Raw genomic sequence first — 14,450 nt, forward strand, 5'->3', positions numbered from 1 at the left:
ACCCTGGATTGCTCGGTCTGTCTCGCTCCCCAGCTGTTCCTCATGGTTTATCCACATGCAAATGTGGGACCACCCAGATTGCCAGCCACCATCTTGCCATGGGTCCTCCCCACCTGGCCGTCCATCTCTGCCTGGCTATACATCTTTGCCCTTTCTTCTGGGCTGGATTAATGTTTCTTCTTTAACTCCTTGGCTGTCAGACTTCCATACAGTTTGATTTTCTGGCAGTTCTGGTTATTTTTTGTTTTTAAATTTGTTGTTGTCCTTCTTTTGGTTGTGCAAAGAGACAAAGTGAATCTGCTTACGCCTCCATCTTGGCTGAGAGTATCTATTTTCTAATTGTTGGGTGCCGTGTTCTAAACTTTATATATATTCACACATATATACATATATAGATATATATTGGGAAATGCCCTATCTGGTTTCAGGAACTGTAACCATGCCAGCAGGAGCGAGGGCCCCAAGGCTGGAAATAATCAAATTATTTTTGATTTGGGAAGGCCTTGGGAAAACAGGCCACTGAGAAGACAAAACCTGTCCCCCTGGCAGCAGCTGCTCCCTCACATCATCCTGTTTGGCCCTGTGATGGTTGGTTGTCGATGACAGGTAAGAATTCTCATGAGGAGAAACAACCTAAGACAGACATCGGTCGGTATGGGCAACAGGAGAAGGACTTAGGGGACATGGAGAAAGGGCAGAAAGGCCCACACTCCTTGGCTCGGCTTGGACATGGCCAAAGTCCTCATTCTATCTGAAAGAAGTCTTCTTGTCTCTTGCGGCTCCTTTCCCACGTCTGGCTCAAGCTCGAAACAATACTGGAGACAGTCCTAAACCGGATCCGACGGTTCCCAGGGGAAATCAGGCCTAAATGTAAATTCTTTAAAGTATGTTTGTTTCTCCCTCAAAAGCTATGCTGGGAAGGAAATTTACATTATTCACAGACCTTAACCTTATACCCTTTGGTGCTCTTATGTTTACTATGCTCTCATGTTTACTCACCTCTCTTGTTTACTAGTCTCCTCTCAGACCCATGTAAATCGATGTGTTCCTGCCATTTGTTTTCTTCAAAACATCATCTATTCTCTGTAAACATTAACATACTGATATAATGAGATAACCTGTGCATTCCTTTTACCTAGCCCCACTGATAACCCTTTCAATAAAAGCCTTTGAACAAAGGGGCTTGGGGCTTTCCCCGCTAGAGGGAAGACTCGTGTCCCCTCCCCTGGCAGACAGAGAAGTGTTTGAGATGACTTGTGTTTATTCCCCCATCTGTGACAACCCCGGGATGGGCTCTGTGGAATTCAAAGTCCACGCTCCCATCTCAGCTGGCTCCAGACAGTAACCCTCAGATCCCGAACGCCTGTACCCCACACCCCATGGAGTACTACATCCCCGCAGCAGATATGTGTGGGGCACACACACACACATATATACACACACATATATACAGGCACACATATATGGTTTATATTTTTAAATGTGCTGCTTAATTATTCTCCATCTTTACTGTAACAGTGAGAATGGCTTAGGCTGTAACCAACAGCTGCACGATTACAGTTGACTTCTGGCTCAGGCTCACATTTTTACTGTAAGTCAGGCTGGCAGAGGATCCAACTCTATGCTTCCATATTTGCACAGCAGGAAAAAGAAAAAGACTTCTGCACTGTCTCATAGTGGCCATTAAATACTTTTGATAGGAAGCAATACTTTCAGTGGAATTGTGTAGCTATCATTTTGCCCTTCAAAACTTTCTTGCCTTAAACCCCAATTTGTTTGTTATTAATAGAGATACACCGTCTAGAGTTTAGTATATTTAAAGAACCTGATATATAGACATCCTCTTTTTATTTTTAACCTTTCAATTTTCTTTGTCTTAGGTGTGCCTCTTACTAAAAACTAAAATTAAAAAATATATAGCTCTATTGTTTTATTGCCCTAAAAATGTCTTCCTGAATTTCAAAAGATTTTTTTCCTTACCTCCCTTTGCCCTTCCTCCCTTCTTTCCTTTCTGCTTTATCTTCTTTTTTGTAACCTTTTGCATTAATATTTTCCCACCCCCAAATTCATTTTCATTATTTTTTTTTCTAGTTTGGAAGTCATATAATATTTTAAGCCTTTAATATTTATTCATTTTAGCATGCATATACAATATGTTAAAGTATAAATTTAACCAGTCTCTTTGCCTTACTCTTGAATAGTAAAAGGATCTTAAATTTTTGCTTATCAAAGTTTGATTCTCAACCAGTAGTATGGACAATCTGAGAACATGATAGAAATGGAAAATTTCCACCCCAGACCTTCTGAAACAGAACCTGCATTTTGCTGAGTTCCCTCAGTGACTTGAGTGCATATTAAAGTTTGAGAAGCTCTGACTTAGAACATATTAAATCCAGTTTTAGTTGTCCCAATTTGTATGCTACTGGTGTTCAGAAATGAAGTCTTTCTGGATTATTTTTAACTCTACCAATTAGACTTCACTGTTACTATGTTATACAGTTAATTTTTGTGTAGAGCCACCCACTAGTTTACCATTTTGTTTGCTCAGCATTTCTTCTTGCCTGTCAAACCTTTCTCAGATCCTTTCCTCCTTCCTTTGGCACATCTTTTAGAAGTTTCTTTAGTAAGGTGCTATTCATAGTGAACTCAGTTTTTGTTCTCTGAAAAATCTATTTTTCTCATGTTTTTAAAGTATCTCCTTGGTAGATAAATTTCAAGATCAACAATTATTTTTCTTAGTATTTTGATTATATTTCTGTTGTCATTTGACTTCCTTTATTGTTTTTGAGAAGTTAGCAGGCAGCTATTTTTCCTCTCTTAGTATTTAATATCTTTGTGTTCTTCTCTCCCTCTCTTCCTCTTTCTCTTTTTTCTCTGCCTTCTTTGAAAAACTTATACTTTATTTATGAATATAAATTATATATATATGAATATATTTATGAAAGATATCAATCCAAGGTTCAAGAAGGCTAACAGATTGTATGTTGTATGCTGAATATGTATTCATTATGGTTCTTGAACCTGGATATTGGTATCTTTCATCAGTTCTGGAAAGTTATTAGTAATTACATCTTTGGACATTGTCTTTCTTCCATTTTTCTCTTCTCTTTTTCTGAACCTCTCATTAACTGTGTATTGAATCTTCTACTCTAATCACAATATCTCTAAAAATTTTTATATTTTTCCATTTTTTTTGTTTGCATACAATTACTTTCTAGGTTATTTCTCACATCTGTATTTTAGCTCACTAATGCTCTCTTTACCTATGTCTCCTGGAACCTATCACCCACTCAGGTTAGCAAATACTCTCAAAGAAAATATGAGCTCCAGCACTAGTTTGTCCTTCTGTAATCATACTTTCATGTTATTTCTGGGCTGTGTCTTCCTTTTATTTTATGTCTCAATTAGCCATGATTTTGAAAAAATGTTTATAATGTTTTATACAGTATTTTTAATCTCTCCTGGAATATAATCTCTACATACCTATTTCATTTTATTCCCAGTAATGGAAATCTGAATTTCTCTTACACTTCTCCTATTTTGCCTAGTATTTTGGATATTTTTATACTGTGATCTGTTGTTGGGTTTCATTCCTTATGGGCAAAATTCATATCATTCATTTTGAAGTCCCCAAATTAAATAGTATATTTAATATTTTTGAATAAATGATTCAGTAGTTAATGGAGCGTTCTCAAATCACCCAAGACTTGATTGTGGGAAAATACCAGAAGGGGGAATGCATGAATTTAACTATTAAGAACTCAAACACACAGCCAGTTCAACAGGAGGAAATACTTGTTCAAGTGCCAACTTGTACCTCTTGTTGGACAACTTCCTAGGTTGAAGAAAATTAGGGAAAACAAAATATTTTCTCTAGATGCTGACAGAATTGTGCAAAAATTTGTTTTCCATGAATTATTTCACATTCTAATTATTTGTAAAGGACAATTAAAATAGTTTTCCATTTCCAGACTACAAAAATTAAAATACAAAGAAATATAATCAAGGAAGAGACTGAAAGACAGATGGTAAACAAGCTTAGAAAATCACCCTCCCTCTGCTCTTCTGCCTCATCTCATCACATAACAGCTTTTGGTCATATAAATTCCAGTTGAACATGGCCTTTCCAATTTTTCCATATTTAACCAATTAAAGTGAAATCCTAACATCTACATAACATTTGTTCCAAATATGAAAATTTATTATAGTTGAGAAAGGACATGGAGGTGGAAAGGAGTATAGGGGTGATACACAGTAATGGAAAAAATACAATAAAAATTTTTTAAAAAGAAAGCGCAATGTATTAGCAACATCATCTAAAGATGACCAAGCCGCTCAGAGATCAGGTGTGCCAATCTCCTCATTCTATTATTTAGAGACTTAAGGTTTAAAATAACACAACCCCCAAATGAGTATCTACTCTCAATCTTCAGAGATTGCCACAATTAAAGTTTATTTCCATGTGTGACAGAGCAATTTTGTTCAAATCTGCAGTTCTGGCAAAAAAAAAAAAAAAAAATCCCTATGATTGGGAAGTGTTTTTACCCAATTTAAAGACCATCCTTTGCCTAAATAAGGCACAGGGTACGATATTAATTGGGCTTGAAAATACATCAAAATAATATTGGCGAGTCTGTGATAATATTTATGTTTATACCTGTTTATTTCTGTCTAGATAGGACAACAGCAAAGGTAATTCCTCAGTATGTTAGGACCACTTAGAAAGTGCAGTTCAGTACTGCACTGACAACTTCAAATCCCCTATATCTCCTCGATTCAATTTCTGCAAAATTTGACAATATCGACCAAGACAAGCTCATGAAAGATACTCACTTCTCCTTTGGTGTCTATGGTAGTAAATTCTCTTGGTTCTCTTCCTATCTTTCTCTCTGCGTCTTTTTCCCTCTCTCCTTTCCTTATACCCTATCCTCAGCCATTAGATGTTAGTATAATATGAAATTTTATAGTTTGTCATGAATCACCTCATTCAGTTTCATACTTGGACTAATTTCAGGTTGTTGTCTACATATTTCTTTTGTTTTTCTAGATTCATGTTTCTAACTGCTTACTTAATATTTCCATTGTGACATCCCACAGATAACTTTAATTCACTGTGCAAAAGTAAAATCATAATTTCTCCATTTCACAACTATTCACCCTAGTTAGCTTTTTTAATGTCTCACTTTCCTTCATCACTCACATATAATTATGGACAAAATCCAGTTAAATACTATACTACCAGCAGTTGTACTTATTTGTTTTTTCTCATGGTGCACCCTCTTCTTAAAATTTCAGTAAAAACTCACTTCATTTTTCAAGAACTAACTCCCAAACTGATATTTCTGTATCTCTCAATACCTCTCAATGAAATTAATCATTTATTTCTAATTTCATGAGTTTTTAAAAAATATCTCTCTTATTAGGTAAAATATAATTGACATACTTTAGGTAAGCATGCACATGTAAATTCCTTTCTCTAAACTGTAAGATTGAAGGTGTTGTCTGTCTTTTAATTGTTTGTGTATCTTCCACTGAACCTTATAGTGCTGTGAATTATTAGGTTTCCAAGAATGAAAAAGAGATGTACATGGACATTTTATGCATTCCAAACCCAACAAGGAAAACCTACCTCTACTGGCGAAACAGCCAACAACCCTCAAAGAGAATTATTATGTTTATTTATACTAGAGCTATTAAAATGACAGTTGCTTTTAAAAAATCCTTTTATTCATTCTGGGCTCTAAAGTCCATGAAAAAGTCAGCTTTATTATGCCTAGGCTTGTAAATGGTGATAAAGCAAGGCAGACAGAAAGCAAACACAGACACACACAGTTCAGCCAGTGTAAGAAAGACCCCATGTCAACTTCAATTCTATGTAATATGTGTAACATTTTCTGCATATGAGGCATTAAATGCAAAAATGACAAATGAGACAGTTTTTCAAAGGAGTTATTCTTATCGCACCCCTTTAGATTTACCCCTCCAAAAAATTATCTTTGATTCAGAATGACTCTTGTCTTGAACCAAGAACCAGTGCTATTATTACTCATAAGGCAATTTTATATTAATTGATAATAATATTGGCTACTTGAAATATAATTGCATTTTCACAGAGATAGGCTTGAAAGTGCCATGATAACAATGAGAAATCATGGAAATAATTCTGATAACATTAGACATATTTTAAAATAATACAGAGTGATATTCCCTTATGTCTCATGACAGTGCCCCAAATACCAAATTTAATTAAACTTGAGTCCCTCTTAAACCAGTTGTTCAAAAAAGTTAATCCATAAATTTTCTTCAGTGATTCCTAAGGTATGAGCACAGTAATCACTCAATTCTAAATGACATGCAAAATCAGAAATAAAAATAAACCTTTTCGATTGACTGTTTTTAGATTTGCATTGCTTCTGTGACCCATAATGAACATGCTGAACTGTCTATTTCCAAGAGGAAAAAACTACTTCTTGACACTTGCAATTTAACAATAATAGCCGGGGTCATTCATGTCTGAGTCCTAGAACTGGATTTTCCTCGCATTATGTGTATTCCATGTTGGAAATATTTTGCACAATGAAAACCATATGACTTTGGCTCTGTTGGGAAATAACACCCTTAACTGGATCACTGAGACATCCTGGAGGCTTTACTAATAAGTTTGGTGAGTTGGGCTGAGTTCTGGAGGATAAGCCTCTTTGGTGGGAATCAGTAGATGTGCTGGGAAAGAAGTTATAAGTTAATTGTACATTTTAAAGTATGTTTTTGGGAGAAATGGGGAAGAAAAAAGGAAAGCATCTAAGCCATGATTTTATGCAATAATATATTTTACATTATGGACATATTAATAGCTATCCAAGAAGAGAGAACTAGATCACATGCATTTCTATCAATACTAAATAATTAGTAAGTAAAAGTAAAAGCACTTACTAATGCATTTAGTAAGTGCTTTTGACATGATGGGGCTGTGCAGGGGGAGAGGAACGCGGAGTCTGATAAGACACGGCAGGCACTGTATTCATGGATTTGATCCTCTAGTGAGTTTAGTCTGACCAAATCCTTTAATAGTCATCATTTAGACAATCCTTGTAATGGTGGGTTGCATTCCAACTTAGAGGATAATTTTCCTTTTTAACTTGCATAATAAGGTGGTAGCCCATGTTCTGCTCATCAGATATTTAAAACTGAACTTGACCATATAATTTATCACCTAAACTGGTGCAGTTTTAAAAGTGAAAGAGTTACTTATAATTATGCTGGGGTATCAGGTACAAACCAGGAAAGAACCTCGTTTATATATGGATACCCAAAAAACCCAGAAATATTCCCTTAATCAATAATGTGTACTACCTAATCTGGAGCCCTCATCATGGAGAGAAACTTGAATGTATCTACTTGACTTAATGAATGGCTAACAGATGTAGTATTATACAGAAAGGGCCTGAAAGACATGTTATTCATTAACTTCTCTAGGTATTTCAGGTTCATCATTTCCTGATGATTAGGAAGAATCAGAATCCACATATATGAGTCATCTTTGCTTAACCTCCAACACAGCTGTCACCTTTAAATTATGTTTTACTGTTCTGAGTCTGTATTAAACATCAGTACAAGAGAGAACTGTGCAGCCTTGTGACTTTGTGTCTGTGTTGGTGATAAAAATGTTGAAGATTTTTCCCATTGGGTCATTTAATGGTATGTAAAAGAGTCCACATGCCTTCTCCTACACTGTTCCCTTTTCAAGAACTAATGAGCTTCTTTCTGTCCGTTAAGGGTTTATATAGGCTTCTAACTTGTCCATCTATGCCTGGCTCCCAATCGGCGGTCACAGGAACCCTTCCTTGAGGTGAAGCATTCTCATTCTACTAATTCTCATGTTTGGTTTTCTCTCTTTTGTTGTTGTGGCATTGCCTATCTTCTACACTGGTTAATTTTCCAAAGTCTTATCGTTGAATTTTTAATATTTTCCAGTTACCAAATACAGCTTTTGGTAACTGGAAAATATTAAATTTTTGTGCTGGTGCTCATGGCCTAGTATCTGACCTCAAGGTCCTGGTCATTAGTACTCCTAACTCTATCCCCCATGGCCTCCTTCTCCTTTTGAACAATTTGCTCTTTTTGGTACATGCATCATATTTCCTTGACTTTGTGCCTTTGTTCATGCTGTTCTCACTAGTTGGGGATTTGACAAAAGTTTATTAATATCTGCAGTGTGGAGTAGAAGAGAGAATTTACTGGGAGAAGAATAAAAAATAAAACTTCACTAGATTATTTGGAACCCGCTGGAAGAGAAAACATGAACCACCCTGAGCCCTTCTCGTTGCGCATGCTCTGGCCTGGCGCCATTATCCTTTCCATATGGAAAACTTGTCCTGGAAAATTCACCTTGTGAATGAGAAGAGACTCATTTTTAGTATTTTTTTCTGGAGTGTGGGAGAAAGTGAGTGGCATGAAGATAATACAAATGATGTGCTCGGTACAGGCCTGCTGCAGGCGTCTCCTTCTCTTTGGATAGTCACTCACACCTCTTAGGCATTTGCCACTCCAGCCTCCACCCTCCAAAGTCAAAATCCAGGGCATAAGCCCAAGGAATAGAATCATAGGAATTTACCTCATGTTTATAATCCTATAATCTTCTCGGGTGGGGAAGAAAAAAAATGGGGAATGCTTGGAGTTATTCCCACATCTGACTATGCATTCAGATTCTTAGATGTTTTTGTGAAGTTATGAAGAAAAATGCAAAAGACAATGTGATGTATAGGGCAATTTCACAAACCATAATTGTTTCCATGGCCCTCTCCTTATTTATTTTCGTGTGTGTGTGTGTGTGTGTGTGTGTGTGTGTGCGCGCGCGCGCATTTTGCAGGATGGGCCCTTGGCTCTAGTTCAAGCACATTGCAGAGGAATGGAGGAAAGGGATTGCGGTTAGCTAGGTTATACTGAAAGACAACAGAGAAATCAAATACCCTCCTTGGCAGTGGCCCAGATACTTCCAGTGGATACTGGTTTGCTATAAGCACAAAAGACACACACAGGGGCTTGAAATTGCGGTTAGATGTATTTGCTTTTCAAAACTGGAGGGAATTGGGAACAGGACTCTGGATTGTCATTGTGTGGCAATTTTAAATTAATCAACAAGAGAGAGAAACCAATGGTAAGGAAATGGCAGCGACAGAGTCAGTTTTGCCCTTTGGGGCTGAAAGCAGGGCCTCAGGTGATCATGCTGATGCGACTGCCGTGTGGTCCCAGAGGGAGCTGTTGGCCATCTCAGCACGCGTGGTTGCAGAGCTGTAGAATGCGGATGCGCTTTTGCTGTGTGCTGTGCTGTCACGGGCGGCTAGAAAATATTTGTGAGGGTAGTTGTATAATGACAATGGTAGTAGAATGGCAGTACAGATGTATTAATTATGATAGCAGGATAATGGTAAAATGTTAGGAAAAATTGTAAAGACTGGGGACGTGAAACAAGGTTGCAGTGTTCTATTCTATTCTACCAAAAGGTGAAAACTAAAATAATCTTTCTACTAGGTGGCAAGCCCACTAAAGGCTGAGGTTGTATCTTACTCTGCTTTGATCCAACAGAGAGTATCAATAAATGCATAAAGACTCTTCTAATCTATCTCCTTGCCCTTTGCTATGGTATAAATGTTCGTGCCCCTCTGACCTCTACCCACAATTCATATGCTAAAATTCTGACTCCTAAATTGATATTGTTGAGATGTGGGGCCTTTGGGGTGTGATGAGGTCAGAGGTGCAGAACCTCATGAGTGGTATTGGTGCCTTTATAAAAGGGACTCCACAGAGATAGCTAGTCCCTCCTACCATGTGAGGACAAATCAAAATGGTGCTATCTATGAATGAGAAGGCAGGCCCTCACTGGACACTGAATTTGCTGGTGGCTTGATCTTGGACTTCTCAGGGTCTGGAACAGTGAGAAATAAAATTCTGTTGTTTATAAGCCACCCAGTTATGGTATCTTGTTATAGCAGCCCTAGTGGACAAAGGCAACCTTGAACTGTTCTTTTACATATGTGTGCCTGATAATAGTCTTACGTATTACTAATATCTTAATAATAATAAACTTATATTCCCCACTATTTTATTTTCAAAGCGTTTTTGCATTCTAACCTAGATCTTACTTATTATTTAAAACTTTTGTTTATTTTTATGAAATTAAAAACATGTCACCTTCTTGTGTATGAATACAAAGAACTGGGGCTTGGCTTTATTGGTTGGGGAGTGAGTGGATCGTCTCTTATTCAGGAGGCCAGCCCCAGAGTATTCACACAGTGGCAGTTTAAGGTCCTAAAAGCAAAAATAGAGTAAGTAAGGTCCAATTTGAAGGGTAAGGCCCCTTAAAAAAGAACAGTCTTACTTTGCCTCTATTGTCCTTAAGTAGTGAGAAGACAAGTCCACCATACATAAAACAGTCACAAAACCATATGAGGTGGATTAAATGCCTAAATGAATAACATGTATGCAATGTATTATAGAGAAGCAACAATAAAACTCATTCCTATTCACATGGCTATGTGGATCTTTCCTTGGGCCAGAATGTTATTCCTGCTTTTGTTGATGCTATGCCTCTCTCTCTCTATATATGATAACATTTTAACTTGAAAAATTTTCAACTTAAAAGATATTCCTATATACCTTTCATTTACACAGATCCACATTTGATTTTTCTTTCTTTCTTCCTCTCTGTTTCTCAGTCTTTTTTATTTTTCATTATCACTCCCTCAAAGAGACATTTTATAATTTGTAAAAAAAATCATTTACCCAATAAAAATTTAAAAGCACAGGTAAACTGTATCTGTTTATAACCATTGTAATATCTAAGATTTTTTGGTATTCAAGAAACAGTGTTGATGCTCACTTTTCTGTACCATTTGAGAATAAGTTGGAGACACTATGCACTTTTCCTGTAAATATTTAGTTTATTTTCCAAGAACAAGGGCCACCTTAAATAATCAAAATACTAAATGGAAAAGTCTACATATTTAATATGGACAATATTATAATCTAAAACCCATAGTCCATATTCAAATTTTGTCAATTGTCCCAATAATATCCTTTATAGCTAATTTTCCCCGGCCCAGCCACGATTCAATTCAGGTTTCTACATGGCACTTATTAGTTATGTCTCTTTAGTCACTCTTATTCTGGAACATTTCCTCAGCCCTTCTGGACCTTGACATTTTTAAAGAGTATCGGCTAGGATTTATAGAATGCTCCTTAATTTGGGTTTTCTGATATTTTGTCCAGATTAGATTCAGATTTTACATTTTTTAAGAGAATGCCATAAAAATGATGTTATGATGTTATGTCTAACACACCAGGAGACACATGATGTCAATGTGTCCCAGTACTGGTGATACTAATTTCGATCATGTGTTTAGGATAGTGCCTGGCAGTTTCTCTATTATTAAGTTACCATTTTTTGCCCTGTAATTAGTAAGTAATTTATGGGGAAATACTTTGATACTCTGTGAAAATCCTTTGTCTTATAAAACTTTCACCTTCTTAGTTTTTAGCATCCATTGATTTTTTTAAACCCTCTCATCCCTTCTATAATTTTTATTTTGTAATTCTACTGTTAGGAAGATGTTTCTTCCCTCCCTCCCTCCCTCCCTCCTTCCCTCCCTCCTTCCCTTCCTTCCTTCCTTCCATATAGATGCTTGGATTCTAATTTTTTTCATTTAGTCATAATCTGTGATTATTACCAAGATGGCTCCTGTGTTCTTTGGTTCTCAATTTTTAAAAAAGATTTTATTTATTTATTTTTTGGCAGAGAGGAAGGGAGGGAAAAAGAGAAGGAGAGAAATGTCAATGTTTGGTTGCCTCTTGTGCACCTTTCACGGGGGACCTGGCCTGCAACCCAGGCATGTGCCCTGACTGGGAATCAAACCGGTAACCCATTGGTTCACAGGCTGGTGCTTAATCCACTAAGCCACACCAGCCAGCTTTTGACTCTCAATTTTTAATAGTAGCCTTCCTTTTCAGTACCTACAGTAGATCTTCAACTTATATACCCCTTTGTTGAATTCTAACATGGGGGGAGACATGAGAAAGGGTACATTGAATCTACAATCAGCAGATCAGACTTCGTCATTGGTAGGGAAGTAGGGAGGTCAAACCTGCGGCCCATGGGCCACATGCAGCCCAGAATGGATGTGAATGGGGCCCAACACAAAATCGTAAATTTACTTAAAACATTATGAGATTTCTTTTTGTGATTATGTGTTGCAATGTATTTAATGTGTGGCCCAAGGCAACTGTTCTTCCAGTGTGGTGCAGAGACGCCAAAAGTTTGTACACCCGAGAGTCTTTTGAGCTTTAGTTTAATCATTTGTAATATGCAGGTAATGACAGTGCCCTAACTATTTAACTGGGATGTTGTGGGGTGTCAAATAAAATATTGCATAAGTAATACTAGAAAGCCATAAAACATCAATCCTATATGAGATTTATTATTATTTAATAATGCTTTTATGATGGTAATGACATAAGCCTTATTTTAGCAACAAAATACTTTGGACGAGTCAATAGGCAATGGCTTAGAAACAGGAATGCTTTTGCTAAATACCGAGAATCTGGATATTATAATGAAGTTTTTTAGATCAGTTCCATTTTCCAGAGGACTTTGTTTGCACTATTTTCATTCCTTTGAAGAAATCCCAAATCACAGGTGTCAAATCGTCTTTGTAGAGTACCTTAGTAGATAGATCTCTGCCCTCCAGTTAAACATTGGCACTTGCCTGATGTGTTTACCAGAAAGGCACTCGTACACATGATGGATCACTCCCATTTCCTGTAACTTCCGGAAGGCCTGAGAGACTGCAATGCAGATCAGACAGCTTGGAAGTATCTCTTCCTCTGAGAGAATTTTTTTCATTGATTCTTTATTTGTTGGTTTGTCCTCAGTGTGGTCCTTACTCTGTAGTCTCAGAAAATCCCTGGAATTTGTTCTGGGAAAGAGACATTTCTCAGAAGTTAGACTTTTCCTTGAAGAGTTTTGGTTTAACATTATCCAATGAATAAAACTTCCTCTTACTTGGGTGCAAACATTTTCACAATTACCAAAGAAAATCAACGGGGTTGATTTAAGTGGTATCTCACAACCAGAATTTTACCCTATTTGGTGGGGGTGGGGGTGGGTAGGTCCTACTAGGACTGAGAATTTGTTTCATATCACCTCAGTTGAACTTTAAGTTCTGGCAAAACCTAAAAACCCAAGGGCAAATGCCCTTTGATTTAGCCTGGGCTTGTTGGCTGTCAGGTCAGCATCTTGCCAGATCTCTAGGTTCTGGGCTCAAGGTGGAGAGGCCTGAGCAGTATTTAGGTCAAGTTATTCATTCTCAAAATTTTTCTAAACCCAGTAGTTACTCCTGAAAATACTCTGAAGCTATATGTTAGAGAAGTATAAAGTAGAAGAAACCCAAACAACATTCTCAGTCTGAAAGACATTCCTATTCTTCAGCCAACCTACCACTCTCCAATGCCATGTGCTAGTTTACCTGGTAGAGAGGCAATGATAATGAGACCTGGCCTAGGTAGTTTCAGACTTTTGACCTTTTGAATCTATAGAATAAGTCCCTGAGGATGGGAAATTCTCTCCTACCACCATGTACATGCTTTATGTAAACAGTTTCTAGTCTCTTCTTTTCACCATGTACTTATTATTATTCAGAATTGGGAATGTATGAGAAACACCCTACAGCAAATTAGAGAAAGGAAGCTTTGAACTTCCAAGTCAATTTCTTTTTCAAATACTTAGAAGGGTAATGTGACTATGGTAGATTGAAAAACAATAGCCACAACATTTTGCAGCTCCTCTTACCATTGCTGGAGTCTGTTTTCCCACCCGTGGAATCTGGGTTGGCCATATGATTTGTTTTGTAGAAAGAGATTGTAGCAGCTTGATGTGAACAGAGACTTGTACAGAGTTTGCAAATTGGACCTTACTTACTGTTATTTCTGCTTTTGGGACCTTTAACTGCTACTGTGTGAATACTCTGGGGCTGGCCTCCTGAACAAGAGACCATCCCCTCACTCCCCAACCAATAAAGCCAAGCCCCAAAAGCAGAGGCACCTAGCTGACTGGCAGCGAATTGCAAAGGCATACGTTAGTGGAGCTGAGACTGGCCGAAGAATGGCTCAGCTGATCCCCGTCAGAATTCCCATCTCATAAGAATTGTGTACTAGATAAATGATTGTTGCTTTGAGCCACAAACTTTTTTAAAAATTTAATATTTACTTATAAAAGCTGCAAATAAAATAGTCTGGTGTACCCTTTACCCAGCTCTCCCTAATGATGATACCTTATACAGCAGGGTTTCTAAGACTAAAATTAGTCTGGAACTTTCAAACTGGAATTTAGATTTAATTTATATATTAAAATTTACCTTGCCCTGGACAGGTGGCTCAGTTGATTGGAGTATTGTCCTGTA

The sequence above is a fragment of the Pteronotus mesoamericanus genome, unplaced genomic scaffold (genome assembly GCF_021234165.1).
Source record: "Pteronotus mesoamericanus isolate MK-2021 breed Mesoamerican mustached bat unplaced genomic scaffold, CSHL_Meso_final contig_164, whole genome shotgun sequence".
Taxonomy (NCBI): domain Eukaryota; kingdom Metazoa; phylum Chordata; class Mammalia; order Chiroptera; family Mormoopidae; genus Pteronotus; species Pteronotus mesoamericanus.